At 43.7% G+C, this 14641-nt stretch overlaps 1 long non-coding RNA gene across 6 annotated transcripts in view; it reads right to left on the bottom strand.

Annotated features, from left to right (window-relative positions):
• LOC134513961 (uncharacterized) overlaps positions 1-14641 on the bottom strand; it is a 497182-nt gene that overhangs the window by 54360 nt on the left and 428181 nt on the right. For all 6 annotated transcript variants that reach the window (XR_010070574.1, XR_010070573.1, XR_010070572.1 and 3 more), the window contains one exon: positions 1187-1250. This is a non-coding gene — a long non-coding RNA (uncharacterized LOC134513961). The remainder of the gene's footprint in view (positions 1-1186; positions 1251-14641) is intronic.

Raw genomic sequence — 14641 nt, 5'->3', positions numbered from 1 at the left:
TCTGCCCTTAATTATGGCCAGCTAGTCTGATTTTTCTTTCTTTTTTTTTTTTAAAGGTTTTGAGTGACAAAGTGACTATGCATATCATTCCACATTTGAACTGTACGACTTCAGTATTTCTACCTCTAGTGTGTAATTGGATCAGCTGCCAGTTACAGAAAGGAGCTGGGTGAGTATTAAGTGTGTGGAAAATGAAGAAGAGTCCAAGTGTGAAGGGGAGGAATAATTTGACAAAGCCTGCAGTGAGCTGTACGTGGTTTTCTCGTTCCAAAATGTAGTAGGTTTTGAAGCGCATGAGAAAAAAACTGGCTTTGATTTACTAGCTTTGGTTCACAGAATGCTAGCCACAATCTTGGAGTGACTCGAGACATATGGAAAGCCACAGTCCCTGCCCCAATGAGCTTACAATACCCACATTATCCTAATGAGGATGGCTGAGTACCAAACTGAAAAGCAGTCTGCTTTTATCTGACTTGCTACTTGAACATACTTGAACATTACTCTGCCTTGAACACTGGGCAGCACACAAATCTACTGCCAGGGGCTCGGCATCACAGCAGGACTGAGGCTTAGTGTGTTCATGATGTGGTGGTCCTCAAAGCATTGCACCCAATGCTCTTTTGTAGGTCCCCACTGTAGCACTTGCTTACTTTAATTTTGAGTTTCTCAAAGAAAGCAATGAAGCTAATGTAAGCATGAAACATTTTAAAATCTACTGCAAAACCCCAAAGTAAATCTCAGCCCTTTAAAAAGGTGAGAAATAAATGAGGGCTCTGCCCAGTCAAAAAGTTTCTCTCAGGACAAGCAAATCGCCTTGCCACTGAGTTCCTCCATTAACCAGTTATGGCAGGATCATACAGACAAAAAGACAGTTCTTTATCCAGTAAGTGTTCAACCATTTTTACCTTTATAAAATACAAGTAAATCCCCTCAGATATGAATAGGCAGTTTGCAGGTTTCTGGTCAAACGCTACTGGTGGGCCAGAAGAGCTAGATACTGAGTGGGTAGCCAGAACATCCTGCACTTTACATTTCAAAGTAGCTCTAAGATGCAACTCAGAACAACAGTCTGATCATGAGGTGACAAATGTAGGGGGTACAGAGAGAGGACTGCAGCCTAAAATCAAAGAAAAAGGTCACAACATCCCGAGCAGCTCATGAAAGACGAAGAAGGAATGGCAATTACCTGGAAATTCACAGGCAGTTGTCCCTCAGCCATAGAAATCCACCACAAAATCCTCCACGCTGATCTGTAAGGAATAAGCAAGAACCATTCATTAGTGGTGCAAACAAACATGGAGGATTACAAATACGTCAAGTGGACTGACTGCCCAGTGGCAGCCAGGATACACGTAGTGTTGCCAAGAAGACAGAGAGAGCGAAGAACAACTGAGCGTTGCTATCTCCCAACTCTAGGCTGCTTTAAGCTACACTTGGTGGTTCACTGCCCATAGGACCAATCTGATATTCTGGGATTTGGAAACTCTTCTGCTGTGCCTTCAACAGCAGCCACTAATTGAGAGAAGCAATGACCAAAAGGGCCCCTGGGTTACAGCCATAGAGTCATATCCTTTCTCACTGGTATAAAAGCTCCGCAGACAACTCTATCAGACAAAAACACAACAAAAAAACCAACTCAGAATCATTTCCCTCTGACACTCCAAGGGGGGTAGGGCATTAAGACAGAATGCCCTACCTCAAAGGAAGTCAAGATTGGATCAGAACATCTCAGAGAGACAGAAAGGGAGAGATGGCAAGAGGCGGTAGTGTAAAGGTTTTATCAGCAAGAGTTTGGGATGACCACATTACTCATAGGTCACTGTGCTTTCCAGCTGACTAGCGACAGATGAAATAAGGAAGACAACGGCCTCCGGATTTCCAGGTAGCAGCTGCAGCCAAGTCTGCCTTTTCAGCTGCCCTTTTAGTCTGGAATATGCACGGCGCTGCTCAGAAAGGGGCTGACTCTGTACGCAAAAGGGAAGCTCCGTGAGATCCCACTATCACCAAGCAAGCTCTAGAAGAGTATCAAGACCATACTTGTTAGAGGGAGGAAAACTTCAAATGCAAGGCAATTGGTTTTGCCTACAATTTGCACGCTTCCAGTATTTCCTAATATCGCACTAGAACAAGTACTTCAGAGATCCTCGCAGGATCTCCAGAGGGAGGCACCAGGAATGGGTTATCCTGATGTGAATCCACAACCGTTATGGCAGAAAACAGGTAGGTCTTCGCGTCTCATAGTGGCAGCCACAATACTGACATTGTCTTATATAATAAAGACATTACAAATATAATTTATTTATACTGAAGGGATGTCATTCTGCCAGGTGCCATACAAAGACTTTACCACGGACTGCTCACATTTTTCAGGAGGTATCATCTAATCAGATACACACACAGAGATCCCGACAGCTGAGTGGAAAATAATATTGCCATTCTTGACATTTCTCAAATTAGCAAGAGCTTATAACGAAGCTTTTTTAAGACGTCTCTTTCAAGGATTTGTTGGATACCTCTCTTGCTGGGAATGGATGCACAGGGGGTAGCTGCCCTCCTGCTTTGTGCTCAATTCTCTCACCTCATTCTACGTCGCTTGTTTCCTGCACTCGGAGATCTCCTACTTGTGTTTGAACTCTCTGAATACTCTCTTCAGCTACACATAAGGACCTGGAGGCCTTGGTAACATTCTACCCCAGTAGTTCTTTTGCTGCAGTCAGGAAATTATCTTTTTTTTGGTTTTGTTTTTGTTTGGTTTTGGGTTTTTTTATTGGAAAGAACTAGAGGAATTCCCCCTACCAGTGCATGGCCTTATGCTGGGCACTGATGGCAGTGACTGGTGACAGCAGCAAAAAAACCCAACCAATCTGCACCACTCACAAACAAGTGTCTCATTTTGTATAGGGTTTTATGTCCGTATTTTGATAATTTCAGCAATTACACATTCATATTGGTATTGAGATATCTAGAAAACAACGTATGCTTCAAATAACTTCAGTAAACATCACAATGTGCCCGTGTGAATGCTTGTATGTTCTTCCATGAAGAAACCAAATCAGGTAAAACTCTCAGACTTGATTTCCAGCTTATCTAAATCCACAAAGATAATGTAATTACCGGTATGCCTGCAAAAAACCTTACCCTGAAATACCTTGGCCCCTCTGTCTCCTTCATTCAAGCAGAGGGAATAGGTACCAGTCGGGAAAGGTTTCACGTTTCTGCATCCAACTCTTCTCATAAAGAGCTGGAGGCTATTGCTGCCTTCTGCCCCAGCAGGTTTCCTTTTTCCTTCATTCAGGAAATTGTCTTTCTCCTTTTTAAATGTAAACAACAAGCCAATTCCCCTTTCTGTTGTCCAGCGTTGAGAGAGGAGCCTGATTGGTGTTTTAGCTAAAAATCCCCCCAAAGTCATCAGAGAGCTCCCTGCCTTTAATGGGGCAGCCCTAGCTGAAAAGGGATGTTCCTGCCGTTCACCAACGACCTTCCTTGCCCAGAACTGCATTGCTGGCAGCACTCAGGCAGAGCGAGCCGCTTGGGCCACCGTGCCACAGCGCTCTGGCAGTCTCTGCATAGTGCTCGTGTCATCATGCTGTTTCCAGAGTGTGACGGACCAGGGGAGAGCAGAGGTACAGTGGGAAGGGAACCGGTCCAGCCCCAGCGGCGCTGGGAAAGCATCGCCAGCGGTACCGGTCTCTGCAGGGCAGATGGAAGCAGAGCTGAGGGCTGTGGACAGGGATTAGAGAGAAAAAGTAAGTGGCACCTCTCATATGTTTTGCCAGGATATAGGAAGAAGACAAGAAGTACGAGACAGGACAAACAAGAGGAAGAACTGGTTTAGGGAAGAAGGGAGAAAATACATGGAAAATATTATAATAAAGGAACTCCATCGGTAGCAACAACTCAAGGAGAAAAGAGGACTGATAGCTAGCTGTGCTAGCAAGAGCGAGGAAGGATAAACCAAACCTTTTCAAAGCATTAAAAAAGAAAACCAAAATGTATTTAAAATACCTATTAAAAAAAAAAGCCAGAGAACAAATAAAAGAGAGGGGATTTCTATGAGCACAAAAGCAGAGGTCAGCACCCCATGGTCATTCCCTAAGAAAGGAGGAAGTAAAAGTGAAGGAAAATACCTAAATATAAAAGCCTACTTATAAACAAATGAGACACTGACTGCTACTCTATAATTTTTTTGGAAGTTTACTATTAGCATATCTCCAATGATAAATGCCTTAATATGATACCAGCTTTCTGCAGGCAGAAATGCACAAACGCAGAACATCAGTTCTGCCAGGCAGACGGCAAAGTACCAGGGAATCACTTCCCCCCGTGCTACGTGGCACCGCTTTGGTCCATGCACATCCTCTCGGCAGCATCCACCCTTAGAAGAGGCACGCAGCAGAGCAGGAGGATTTTAGCAATACAGAGGATGGGAACACAAATGTATAGCTATGGTGGGAGTCTAGAGCTTAATTTAAACACTAATTACACAGGTTGATCTCTGAGCAAGGCTCGCCCGTTCACATCCAGCCCAAGTTACTCTTCTTTTATCACTTGGAAACCAGTTTGTCTAGGCAGAAAAAAATACTTTTGGATCATTCTTGCCAAGACCATCAAAACTGAAAATTGCCAAGAGTCTCCTCGGAATGGCAATGACATCCATAAAAAGACTGGATGGATAAGAGCACGTTCAGGAGCTGTTTGGTCTGCAGCTGAGCCTGAGCTGGTGCCCTGTCAGGACGGTAACCCCACACCATTCATTCAGCTCTCCAAACTCAAGCTAACGTCTCCAAGCCTGCCCAGGGTGCTTGGCAGGCAGCTCCAAGCTCACCCGTCCATGGGCAGAGGGGCACCTGGGCCACCCCACCCACTTGAACCGGAGCCACAGTAGGGATGTGCAGGCCCAACCTGGGCAGGGAAGGCTCCGTGGAGGAAGGGTGGCTGAGCAAAGACTAAAGCCAGGCTTCATTTTGCAGACATCACTCAGGCCTTTCCCCTAGCTCCACTGGGGTGGAGCAGATGCCCTACTCCGTGGGAGGGAGGTTAATTCCAGACCTGAGGCTTAAGCCAAGACAATTTTTGTATGTAGCTCCGTATTTTGAATGACAGAAGGAACAATTTTCCATGCTGGCCTAGTTTTAAAAGTAAAGATGTATGGGTGGCCCTCAGAATTTACGCAGAAGTTTGATGGGTTAAAAGTTGTGCCCACTGACATGTTTTCAAGCAGAGAAATACCAGGAAGGAATCCTTAGGCATTATACTGTGTATGGCCAAAATACTGCTCTCACTTCCATCCCATCCGTGGGGTTGTATGATTAACGTTAATCATTACAAAGGCAATATTCTGCCTATTGGTCAGGGCCCCGTTCTGGAAGGGATGGATTCAGACTGACACCGAAAGTTGATTTTGCAATGTACATATGTACATTCACTTGCAACAAGAGTCACATACAGTCTTCGTTTACCAGTAACACCCAGTTAGCTTCTGTGGTATTGCACCAACGTAAGTGAGGTGACAGTCTGGCCCCAAACCCTCAATTCCACAAACTCCCATATTGCGGTGCTACAAAGACGAGGCTGCTTCGGGGGCTGAGCAGACAGTGCTGAGATCCTGCCGTCTTTGCTCAGACTTAACTCGCTGACTGTAATGGAAATTGTACCTTAATTCATGACAGCATCCTCACTGAGTGCTTCTGCACACATCTTTCTTGCCAAAATAAATGCTTTCTTTTTCTTTTCCTTTTTTTTTTTTCTGGGTGTGGGAAAGAAGATGCAGATTAATGTTTTAAATAGGAAAAAAATCCACATCCTCTTTTTCTGAAACAGACAAGTTAGAGACACAGAACAAGCCCGACCCTTGTTCTGTACACCACCCTAGTTCTACCCTTGCTTAAGATTAACTGTCGATCTGAAGATTGACTGTACTATCCTTAAGGCCAGGCATTCTTTGGATGTGGTTATTATGTTAAGGTGCATTTGTGCTTCTGAATCGGCAGCTGTACTGAAATGGAACACAAAGGAGCAAAATTCAGCCTGTTCCGGCGTGGGTCCAAAGCCCAGAGTGTCTGCGATGCTGTATTCTTTTGTTTCAAATGCAGATAGATAAACTACAGCCTTTTTTCCATGACGGTTATAATGCGGAATATGAAAAACTCTTGGGATGGTTTAAGCTGCAGGGTATTCTCCCAGAGTTCTGTCCAAGAATAATCTAGTAAAAATGTGGACAGAGAACCATCGACCTCTGCTTTCCCCCGAACATATGCAGCTCTGATCAGTCTGGTATTTCAAGAAAAACAAGGTCCTGAACCCTAATCCTCAGACACATAACAAAGCGCACTTCACAGCTGTGATGCACAGCTACTATCAGCTCCGAGGCCTGAGTGGGTCCCAAGACAATGCCTCCTTTATCACCCAGAGGACAAATATCTAGACAGCAATATTTTCTGCTTGAATGCTTCAAGCATCTCTCGCAACTCCTGACTGAAAGAGAAAACTGAGCTGAGAGTGTTTGCTGAGTGATTATTTTAATTTACTACTTGATGTAAATCTAAATGAACTGACATCCAGCTTGAGATGGACAGAAAACAATCATTGTGAAAAAAGAAAGAAGGCTAATATTACAATATCATTTGAGTAGCACAGGTTTAGGCAACTTTAGCAGTGGCAATGTAATAGATAGTGAGGCAGGGTTTGCATTTCCTTTTCTTCACTCGATTACCATAATAAGTTCTGTAATTTTAGGGCTGTTTATTTATCAGGCGACGATAACAAAGACGCTCAGAACACGGTGTCTGAATGCAGTACTACAAAGCATCCCAGTGCAAGCCCTCGCATGCAGAGGGGCTGCTGATTCTCACACACCTGACTATCCGCGGGTGCACGTGTGTATGTGTGTTCAGAAGCAACAGTATTCTCCTTTTTGTTAATTGCTAAAGTGGCACATGTTTTGCATCTGGCTTGAGGCAGAGTGAGGGGTAAAAAAGGAAGAAAACTTCCTGGTAAAGTTCTCCAGTGCTTTAAAAACCTGTCAAGTCACTCTGCCGAGCTTTCTCGTATGAACAATAGATTTGGGACCTGGCCTGCCTGCGCCGGGGAGTCTGTCACTGCTGCTCTCTGATCCGGGTTTCCAACGTTTGATGGCTGCGCAGTGTCACAGAACAGCTGGAGGAGAGGCGCCCCGGCTGAGCGCATGAGATGGAGGGGAAAAAAAAAACCCACAAACAAAATGCAAAAGAAGAGACTTCTTTTGTGAGGCAGACACACGTATCTGGTCTTGTGGCATGGCTTGTGGCGCCCTGTACCGAGAGGAACAGGTATTAGTGTCCCCCAGGCCCTCCTCCTTCCCAAATGAGGGCTGGGGAGAAGGCACACCACATGCAATGCAACCCCCCGATGGAGGGCCAGCAAGAGCACCCTCCCAGTGGGGCTCAGCAGTGGGTTCGCCACCTTCTGCAGCTCCCAAAGGCATTTTTCTAGCGGGAGACCCTCTCCTCGTGCCCCCCCCAGGCACGGCATGCCGCGGCGGCACCAATGGCCTGAAAGAGGGTAGGAAGCACCACTAGCCCATCGCTCAGCGCCTTTCTCCCAGTACATCCAAGAGCTATACTGCACCCCCGAGGCTGACTGAATGCACCTGGGGCTGCTTTTTATTCCACTCTGAGATGCTTGGGTCAGGTTTGGGGGAATTTGTGGCTGGAAAGACTAATCCACATGCATCATTTCCTGCACTTTGCCTTAAAAGTACGTACCTAATTTGAAACAAAACTCACAGCATAACATTCCATTTTGCATACACCAAAGATCGATGGAAAAGCTCGTAATTGAATAAGAATAAAAGAAGTGAAATAAAGATGAAACTTGATGGGTTTCTAAGACTGCCATTCTACCGCCTGGAGCTTTTGGAAGAATACCATGCCTTCCTGCTAAATTATTTGAATCACTACCTTAAAGAAATCTCTGCAGTTCCTTCTTAAATTCTACAGGAGGCTCAAAAGCACGTCGGAAATATTTTTACTCTGTACCATAAGATGTTTTTCATCAGAGTAACATGCCTCTTAACCCATAGCCATATATTCAATTAAATTGCATGGGCATATGTGTGTTTATTTACATAATGTGTAAATGTATAGCTGGGTATATATAAACAAAAGGCTTTCATAACACAGAGGAACACACATGGCGGTATAATTTGTGTATACGCACACTGTGTAACTGCAGCCGTTCATGTCAACACCATTCATCACCTGTATTCACCAAAATGGTGTCAGTCCTGTTCCACACACTGCCTACAAGTTCACCACAATGATCATCTCCCTCCTCAATTAATTAAGGACAATTTAAATATTTTAAGTGAATTACATTAACATGACAAACCAGTAAAATTTAAATTGTGGAGCTGTGAACAGAAAACCTGGGACAAAGTCCCTCTTTCAACACAGTCACATAGAGAGATTTTACAAATTGACAGTATACATTATGCACAGCCCAACTGTGGACATGTTCTGTCAAGCACTTAAACAGAGAGACGCAACAACGGCTCCAGTGTGAAAAAAGAACTATCTGTCGGGGACTGGTCCTCACTAAGGGCAACCTTGACAAGTCCAAGCATGCACCTGGATCAGCATTTAACATTTTAAATGCCCCTGTTAAGTATTGCTTTGGTAAGAGGGTAACAAACACATGGTATGAAATGTTATAGCTGGAAATTATTTTTTTGTTAGTTCTGTGGGTCTACTTACAACAAATCTGAAATTTTACATTCAGGACTCAGACAGCAGCAAGATAACATTTTCCCTTCTAGGGACAAAATTCTGTACGAAAGATTTTAAAATCTAGCTTGTATTTATAGCCTTGCCATACAGCTACTATGGATCTAGCACTCTTTTCACTGATGAAGTGTCTGATTAACACATACCGTTACTGGGATTTGCAAATTAAAAGCTGGATCTTGCAACACTTATGTGAGTCAGCCTTAATCACATGAGCAGTCCTCAGCAGGAGTAAATGTTGCGGGATCGGGCCCTTCCGAAACGAGCAAAGCTTCATTAGCCCCTTCATGTGATTTTATAAATATGCATGCTCTAATGGAGTGTGATGATGTAGGTACATACAAACTCCTGTTACTCGCGTGAGTACTGCCAGTGATCTCAAAGGGATGTGGGACTTCCACGAATAAAATTAGGCGACGGTTAGATTAGTTGATGCCATACAAAAATAATAAAGAGGAGAGAGTGACCTCTCCGTTTTCCTCAGATTACTCCCTAAGAATACCACAAAATACACAACAAATACTAATGCAGAAGGGCAGGTCCAACTTCTGCTGCTTCACCCAAGCGCTCCTACTCCGAATGGAGGAAGTTGCCAAACGGGGGCTGTACCCCTCAGTGTCCAAGAAAAATACTATTGTAGCATAGCTGCAGAAAAGTATTTTCCGAACACGGCACCGTATGCTGAAGTGGATTGTGGACCTACCCAAGACAGCTGCAAATGAGCTTCTCAGCAGAATAATGACCTCCCCACCCCCGGCCCCGGCCCCGGCCCCGGGCCACCACACTGGGCTGCATTTGCCACCGGAGCTTCTGCAGGAGCCTCGGCATTGGAGCACGGGGGCCAGCAGAGATGTGCCTGCAGAAGAGCTGAAGGTGCAGGGAGCTCCTGCTGCTCACTCTTCCCCAAGCTCGATGATGCTCGGCGTGTGATGTCACACAGGGCTATTGCAGAGACGCTTACGACATCACAGAGTGAGCAGAAACCACCTGAAACCCCAAAGAAGTGATGAATTATGACCCCTGTCATAAGAAGTGGGAGACTGAGCACCCTTTCCCTGAGAAAAGAGGGATTGCTTACCCAGAAAGAAATTTTTCTGGGGTGTCAATATTTTAATCTAAAGACAACACTGCGTTTCCTGTTGTTAATTCTTAGCTGTAATTATGAAAACTATTGCAATTAGGTTATTCTAATTATGGAAATCTATTTCCTTTTAAAGATTTAAGTGCAACCTTTTTATGAAAAAGAACACATAAAACCACTGAAATCCTTTGAATTCCTTCTCGTGCCACAGAATCTGAGCACAATTTATCTAGATAAGTTTTAATTATAGCCTTTCCAGAAAGACAGTACTCTGTATAAATAAAAAGAAATATAATTGATAAATGTAGTCAGATGGTACCAGGTTGTTTAAATAGACCATTAAGCTCAAAATGTCTAAAGTTAAATTAGATTGTATTCTCTTTCACCTAGGGCTTTTGTAAGGCACAACTGGCATGTATAGTCTTGTCCACATTAATTTTTACTGCCACGGTCAAAAAGCAGCATAAGTCTGAAGCTTGTGTAGAATTTTCTGTCTTTATTTGACGTGATCGTAGTAGATGAATTAGCTCCCTTGGTGCCAAGAGTGAAAGAAGGTTAGTTGAGGGAAATAAGGAATTTTCAGAGGAAAGAAAAAGTTTGAGGGAAACATATGGTTTAAATGCTCTAGCCTATTTCAGATCAAGCTGAGAGAGTTGAGATCTGTTGGTTCAGAGATCCAGTTCACTGCACATTCCTACTGTGCCTGCCTACTAATTGCATCCCATGTTTGTCAATCAAATATTTGCAATTAACAAAAATATTCCCTTAAGAGACATATAACAGAGGCTGCTAAGGATCCATTGCTTTGCTATTAGAGTCAGCTCAAAAAAAAAAAAAAAGTCTTTAAAAATATTCTGCTGATGATGACACTGCCAGACACTTCCAGTCAAAACATTAACAAGCAGAAGAGGTGGCATGGGGGCTTTTCAAAGAGATTTTTTTCAAAGAAGAACAACTTTGATCTTAGTGTTTCTGACCCATCCTCCACCTCTGATTCTTCAATCTACAAGTACACATAGTGGTTTAATTTCACTCAGTGCATAACTTGCCTAGGGATAAAAGTTGATCTAGATTTTTTTTATTTAACTCCAATTTAACTGATGCTCTAAAGCTGCCCTATCACTGCACAATACACACTCACACGAGGTTTCTAAGGAGAAACTGAAGAAAGCAGACTTGAATAATAAGAAACGCACAAGGTTCAGAGGAAACATTAATTTGTAAAGAGGTAGAAATGCCAGTAATTTGTTGGGAATTGAAGACCTTCTGTATGCAACAGTGAAGCATAGCAGCTGTGCACTGCTGTTTTATAAATCAATATTACATCTGAAGGTGGTGTTTGAATGCTTGTATCATTGTGGTTTGAGTCAAACAAAGTTCTGTGATAAGAAACGATCAAACAAAACAAACAAAATCCCTTCCCTGTCTCGTCGGATAAATTCCAAACATAATTCCACAAGAGGGATAGAACATTCAAATCATCCACTTTTTTATAATTGCATAAACCCCTCAGTCGCAGAAAGATGATTGGATTGGAGATGGACTATTGTATTCTCAAAGACATGGATCACGCCAATGGAGAGCTCCTGCAAAATGATAACAGTGTGCGCATTTTCTGCGTGACCTAAGTGGTGAGCTTTAAACCCCATCCAAGCCAAAATGCAGCGGTCTGGTGTGAACATGACTGGGATCAGGGGACTCCAGCCTTCCACTTCCACCTCTAAAACTAATTCCTTCAGTGCCATGAGCGACCACTTATCCTCACTGCTGCAGCTTCTCCACCTAAATACAGAGGATAATATATAGCCAGCTAACAAAAAGAGCTCAGACTTAGGCCAAGTCTACCCAAGGAAAAATTTGCCAGCGTAGCTCGGCAGGTACAGCTTGATTAGCAGATTTGCCTCATGTCGACACAGCCTGCACCTGCGAACAGAATATTTTTCCTGCCATCTACAAATTCTCCCATGCTAAATGAAGCAGAATCTCAGCAATGTTAATGATTTTCCCAATCAAAAGTGATCTAAAATATTGTATGCCCCCATGAGTGACATTGCTTCATTTTCTCAAAGGTTGTAAATAAACGTGAAATGTTCTGAAGACACAAAGGAGCTGCCTCCCCTTGCCATTTTTTTTTTTTAAAACGTTCCCTTAATTTAGGCTGTGGCTTAAAAACCCCCTCCATAATGCAATGCTATGTATTTGGGGCTGTAATAACTTGCAGAGAATGGGCAAAGAGGTAAGATACAGCATTTCTCATAACCCACCAAGCCCAGTTTCTGGAACCTCAGGAAAGAAAGGGAGTTGGGAGAGCGGTGTCTGCAAAGAAATATCCTGAGAGACATCTGCTGGCCACTTTTACCTTGCCGAGCTCCACTCGCTGCCTGCAGAGCACGCAAGTTTGCGACATGGGACTTTACGAGTCAAGGGGGAAGTTGGTGGTCATACAAATCATAACTCCACAGCAAACAAATATCAACCATCAGCCCTGCCTTTGGGCTCCATAAAAGATTTAGCAACATCCTTATTGTCTGACTTATTACGAAAGGAAACAAATTCATCACTGTGACTGCAATGAAGCGGGCTGCAGAGAAGCAGGACAGCTGAAGAGCATCCCACACCAAGCCTGTAGGCACATCTCCAGCCCAGTGACCAGCGACAGACTTCCCTGCCGCTGCTGAATAAACAGGCTCCGAAGCTTGGCAACTGCATCCCCCAGCTGCCTCCGTACCCCTCTGCGCGGCCACTCGCATTAGCTCCGCAACCATGGCAGAGGGAGAAGGACGGCAAAGCTGGGCGGCACAGATAGCGACAGAAAGACAGAGCCTAACTAGCTTTCACATGCCTGGTGTTGGGCCGATTTTAAATTGCAGACTTGCATCGAGAAGCCCCAACTCAGCTATCATTTTGCGGGGGGTTGTCAGATTACAGAATTTTATCATCAAGTTTGAGGCGGGAAAAGAAGAGGAGGAAATGGAGGAGGACGGTATTTTTGTTCCTGTCCTTCATTTCCTGATAAAGAGACACTTTTGATCCAAGAGATATTTTTTTTCTTTCTTCCTTTCCTTTTTTTCTTTTTTTTTTTCCTAATCTGGTAGCATAAATTTGTTTCACAAGATGCAGGTGTTTGAAATATTTAAGAAGTTCTCTGGTTTTGTATTCCTAGCCTCATTGATGAGAAAGCTTACGCATCATGACATGGTGAGTGGAAGCAATGATTAAAAGGCTACTGCATATGCTCTTCCCAGCCGAGTTGTTGTTCTCCTTGTTGTTTTTAGAGCACAGAGAAGTGTCTGCAACAGCTGCTAATAAGCTCTTACGCGACTCTACTAACATCATGATCTGCTCACCCCAGAAGTGCATAGTGGGAGCTGAGGAACCTGGTCTCAGCAATTTGACAAAAACATCCCTGACATATTTCAGCTACTGTAGAAAGTTTGTGACACTGAAACGAAATTAAATTGTGTGTGGAAGGTTGAATAGGAACATGGGGCTTGTGTTTGTGCGCACATGAGATTTAAAGCCACGGGCAAAGCAGGGAAATGTGTGTTTCCAAAGGCACAAATGGGAATTAGACACACAACTTCCGTTGACTTTCAATCGAAGAATTACTCTTTGTGCCTTTGAAATTCTCCCCTTTATTTACCGTACTTCAGTAAGAAACAATGCCGAAAACCTAGGAATGTTTTAAAAGGTATCATACACAGAATGTTGCTGCTTTAGGATACTAATCTAGAGGCACAAGATGAAACCACACCAATTTACTGATCTTCTAATTTCATAGATGTCTCAAGAAATCAGCTTATAATACCTCTTGCTCAGGTCTTCAGATTTAGAGTGCTCTGAAGGTATAACTTGACCTGACAATAGACAAGTTCAGGAATTTCCACTGACCTACACTGGAGGCCATGACTAACTGTTATCCCTTCCTGGGCAAAGAGAACAGTGCAGGAAGAGCAGCACAGTTAGTTCTTAAGGACTAACCCATGGGGTTCTCCCACATGAAACCAAACTGCGTTATTTCACTGGCAGAGGAGGAAAGAGGTTGGCTCACTTCATCCAGATGCAGGTGGATGAATCTGAAGCCACACGTGCACGTTGCAGAAGCTGTAGTACGACGGCATAGGTGTGTGCTTATGTGCCATTTGGCTCTAATTTTGGTAAATGTAGTGGTAGCTGTTCAGTTCTTGTGTTAACAGTGTCATGCTGTCTCTGCAGGATGACTGTGAGCAAACAGTCTGAAGATGTTTTAGCAGTGCATATAGCTGCATATATTTTCCATAAATAGGAGTTTATTCTTTGGCAGACAAGCCAGCATTAGAGCTGCAAAAACACACGGAATATAATAAGTGCTGAGAAAAAGAAAACCAAGCAGAGAGACAATCTGTGAAGCAGAAGAAATAAATAGAGACTGAAAAGAAAGAAAAAGAGAAGAAGAAGGGGGGACTAAAAAGCAAAGGTGAAATGGAAAGAGGAAGAGATGGTAAGGAAAAGAGAGAAGTCAGGAAAATTACTGAAAACAACTTCTGTATGAAAAATTAAAGGAGGTAAAAAGCAAAAGAGGAACCAGAAAACATTTTAACTATTTTTGAAATTGCTGCCACCAATGGTGCGGTGGAGGTTCTGCTCCGCCTGCCTCAGCCCTCGCCCCGTGCCAAGCAGCCTAGCGGTGCTTGATGAGTGGTAGGGAATAAGGGTGACTCCTTTTTGTTAGTCATTGCTGGGAAGCAGTGTTTGCCATCGTGTCGGTTCAGCACAGCACCGGCAGGCCAGCCGGCATCAGTGCCGGTGACAGAAACTC

Source organism: Chroicocephalus ridibundus, chromosome 3 (assembly GCF_963924245.1).
Source record: "Chroicocephalus ridibundus chromosome 3, bChrRid1.1, whole genome shotgun sequence".
Taxonomy (NCBI): Eukaryota; Metazoa; Chordata; class Aves; order Charadriiformes; family Laridae; genus Chroicocephalus; species Chroicocephalus ridibundus.
This window is presented reverse-complemented; position numbering and strand designations above follow the sequence as displayed.